The sequence below is a fragment of the Solanum stenotomum genome, chromosome 3, assembly GCF_019186545.1.
Source record: "Solanum stenotomum isolate F172 chromosome 3, ASM1918654v1, whole genome shotgun sequence".
In the NCBI taxonomy this organism is placed as follows: Eukaryota; Viridiplantae; Streptophyta; class Magnoliopsida; order Solanales; family Solanaceae; genus Solanum; species Solanum stenotomum.
Window position 1 is genome coordinate 53,690,876 of NC_064284.1, and position 3,832 is coordinate 53,694,707.

General features: G+C 35.9%; 1 pseudogene; it reads right to left on the reverse strand.

The window, feature by feature from the left end:
- The window catches only part of LOC125859055 (uncharacterized), a 3,742-nt pseudogene extending 3,351 nt beyond the window's left edge, over positions 1 to 391 (reverse strand).
- Positions 392 to 3,832: the final 3,441 nt, after the last annotated feature.

Consider the following 3,832-nt stretch of genomic DNA (forward strand, 5'->3'; position numbering starts at 1 on the left):
AATCACTAACAGATTCATTTTTTCTTCATAAAAATGGAGTGTAAGAAAGTGTGTAATTTAGAAACCAATTATGGTAAATAACATTAACTTTAAGCAGCTTCTTTAGAAGATTATTTGACATTACAAAATGAAAGAATTCCAATGAAGTTCTTGGAATAATAGCTTTCTTGGAAGTCAACAAATTAAAAGGCAAAATGGAAAAGGAATTTCTTGTTCTCTAACTTCACATGTTATCCCCTCAATTTTTTACATCACACTTTTCAAGCATTAACCGCAATTATATTTTCTATCATAAATGGCCACAACCATACACAACAGTAGCAGTCACATTAGCATTACATGTTCGTTCTTTTGAAAGTCTGTTTCCATAAAACTGCCTTTTGAGAGGCATTTACCTTATTACCGTACCTATATAGCAAGAAAGACTTTTACCATCTCAAAGTTTGACTGTACCATGCTTTAAATTTCCAACAAACACACAAGACTTTATGCTTTCTGTGACTATGGTTGATTTGGATAGAAGAAATTTACTTAACTTTCACAGTAGAAACCCAATAGAATACTGAAACTGAATCATTAAATCACTTATTTTAACCTGAGGTAATTTTAACTCAAAAGAAACTCTTTTCCCTGTATAAGCCATTGAACTTAAGGTATCCAATCTATTTTAAACAGATAATCATAATAACAATATCAAAAATAAACTTCCAGCTTACCCAAAGAAATAGATTACTCAGACATGACTTTCAAGATCGAGAAAACAAAATAAAAAAAATAAAATATGGATAGACACGAATCGTACCTTCAAAACTTCAAACAAAGAACAAGTTCAATTGAACGAGACACTCTCACACTGATTTTCAAATTAGGAACTTTTTCCCTTACTTCTTCGACTTTAGAGAACCCTATTCCTACATAATTTCAACTGGGTTAAAGAAATTAGATGTGAAATCGAAAATACAAATACCAAGAATGGGATTTGAGCACATACCTGATGTAATATATACTTTAGAGAACCCTATTAGTGAAAAATTGAAGAATATTCAACAAAAAAAAACCCTATTCCAATAGATTTGAGGAAATATTAAACCAACAGACACTACTTCTTCCTCCCTTTTCACAGATTTGAGCAAAGAGGAAAGATTTTTTTCATCCTCCTTTTCCCAGATTTGAGCAAAGAGGAACGAGCTTTTCTTCCTTCCTTTTCCAAGATTTGAGCAAAGATATGTTTTTCTTCTTCCCTTTTGCTATAGAAAACCCATTTGAGCTAAGAGGAACATTTGCTTATATTAGCTTGAGCAAAGAGGAACAAATGACCCTTTAGTTTTATTTTAACTAGAACCTTCATTTTATTTTATTTATTTTTCTTTTAAATTAATATTAGAGGCTACCTGATCGCTACAAAATTATATTTAGAGGCGACGTTTAATAAGATGCTACTAAATATTTGGAGCGAAAATTTTCATTTCAGTGGGAGTATAATTTTAGATTTAGTGACAATTATTAGTGGCGACACAAAATAAGTCGCCTCTAAAGATAAATGTTCAGGAGCGACAACCATTATTGCCACTGAATGTGTAGCTTCTGTAGCAAAAAACAGAGTCGCCACTAAATATCATCAAAATAAGTATTGTTTCTTGTAGTGAAGTGTCACCCATAAAGGGGGTGATGAGATTCTGCAAGAAGGGCAAGCTTAGTCCTTGATACATCTAGGCATTTGAGACTCTTGATTGTGTAGGGCCTATGGCTTATAAGTTGGCTTTATCTCCTAGCATATATGGAGTCCATCCAGTGTTCTATGTGCGAATGTTGAAGACGTATCATGGGGACGAAGATTACATCATAAAGTGGGACTAAGTTTTGTTAGACAAAGACCTTCATGATTGCGAAGTCCGAAATCTGAGGACTAAGGAGATAAAGTCCGTGAAAGTTCAATGGAAACATCATCCGGTTGAGGAAGCTACTTGGTAAACCAAGAAGGACATGCAAGACAAGTATCCCCAGTTAATTGACGATTCAAGTACTAGTCTACTCATGCCTTAACCCATTTCTCTTAGTTTGATACTAGGGGATGAGTGATAGGTAAATTGGTATCTCTTGTAACAATCTGTTCCCTTCGTTATGGGAAAGTCGATGGAGAAAGAATTTGGGCCAGGAAACCTATAAGTAGTAACTTGGAAATGTCTAGCCAAGGTAAGACTTGGACAAAATATTAGTCAGGTAAGGTATACAGAAATTCGTTATTGGATGAGGGATTTAATTATTAGTTTGATCAAGTGACTGGATAGCCAAGACGTTAAGGTGCCTGTATGACTTTACGGAATCAAATTTGGGCAAGTAGAACTCCTGAACTGATCTTGGCATGAAAGGGTAGTTTTAGAACGTCGAGGTTTGAAGGTGTGTGGTGAAATGGGAGCTTGGAACTCAAATTCTGAGTTTCTGTATTCATGCAAGCCGTTGAGGCGAGATTAATCCCTCTAGGGTGAGGCGACTGTGGTGGGACGGGGCCACACAAGGGGGCCCAGTCGCGACTTAAATCAGGGAAAAACCTCAAAATCGTTATTCTCTGAGAAACATCATTCTGAAGAGCTAAGGGACGACCCAAGGTTGTTTCTTATTAGATTCCCACTAATTCTCGCGCTAAAGGTAAGTTAATTACTTCCCTAATCTTTATTTTGATTATTAGAATTTAGAATCCTTGTAAATTATCGTTGAGGAAGGATTTTGGCCTGAAGTTAATATTGGGAAAAGTCCTAGTTGAACATTAGGAACATGGGTTTGGCCTTGGGTTGAAATTTTGATATAATTCGGGTAAATTTAGCCTTGTTTATTGATCGTTGCATGAATTATTTGTTTTAGACCAAGAACAAGTTGAAAGACTTTGGAAAGGGAAGGCTCATTCACTTTCTCGAGCTGAATGTGTGGGATAAGGACTAGGGTTCACTCTCTCGAGCTGAATGTGTCAGAGAAGGACTAGGGTTCACTCTTTCGAGATGAACCCATGTCGACCCAATACCACCGGCTATCAATTTAGTAGTCTTAGTTTTACAACCTCTCTCTCGAGCAAGCCAAAAACACTAATATGAAATCGTATTTGCAAATACAATCCCATTAAGTTCATACACAACTACTAAAACAAATCACATTTAAACAACAAATAAACCATCAACAAGCAAGACCCAACAAATAATTTAACCCATATTCACAAAATCACGCCCCAAGAATTCGAGTTTTAGCTAGACATGTAAAAGAGATAAAAATTTGTACCAATATTAGTTTCCATCAACTTGGTATGAAGAATAAAGTCTTAAAACACGTCAATAGAGAAGAATCTTCAAGATCTACGTCCAATTTCTTTGAGTTTAAAACCTTTGAATCTTCCCCAAAACCCTCTAAAACTTAAACTCTCCAAAAACTGTCCAAAGTTCGAATAATAGAAGTGATATATTTATACTAGAAATTTAAACAATTATTTATAGTGTTTGAAAATTTGTGTTGCGGAGGACCGGTCGGCGCAGTTAGTCGGATCGCCGATACGCTCAGCGATCTGCCTTTTGGTCGATTTCATCGCCTTCCTACTTTAGCCTTTAGCCTCTTCGCATTTTGAGTGGTTAGGCGTTATGGTACTGCTTCGCGGAACTGATCGGCGACTCGCAACTAGGTTCGACGATCTTTAGGCCTTCATTTCTTCATTCTTTTCAGCCGCCTTGTTCCTTCTTGCCAAGTAGTGTCCATGCTTTGCCTCAAACTCTTAATACCTAAAACTTAAGGATTTTCATCAAATAGTGAGACAAAATATGCATTTGAGGACACTAATTCTATCAAAATATAG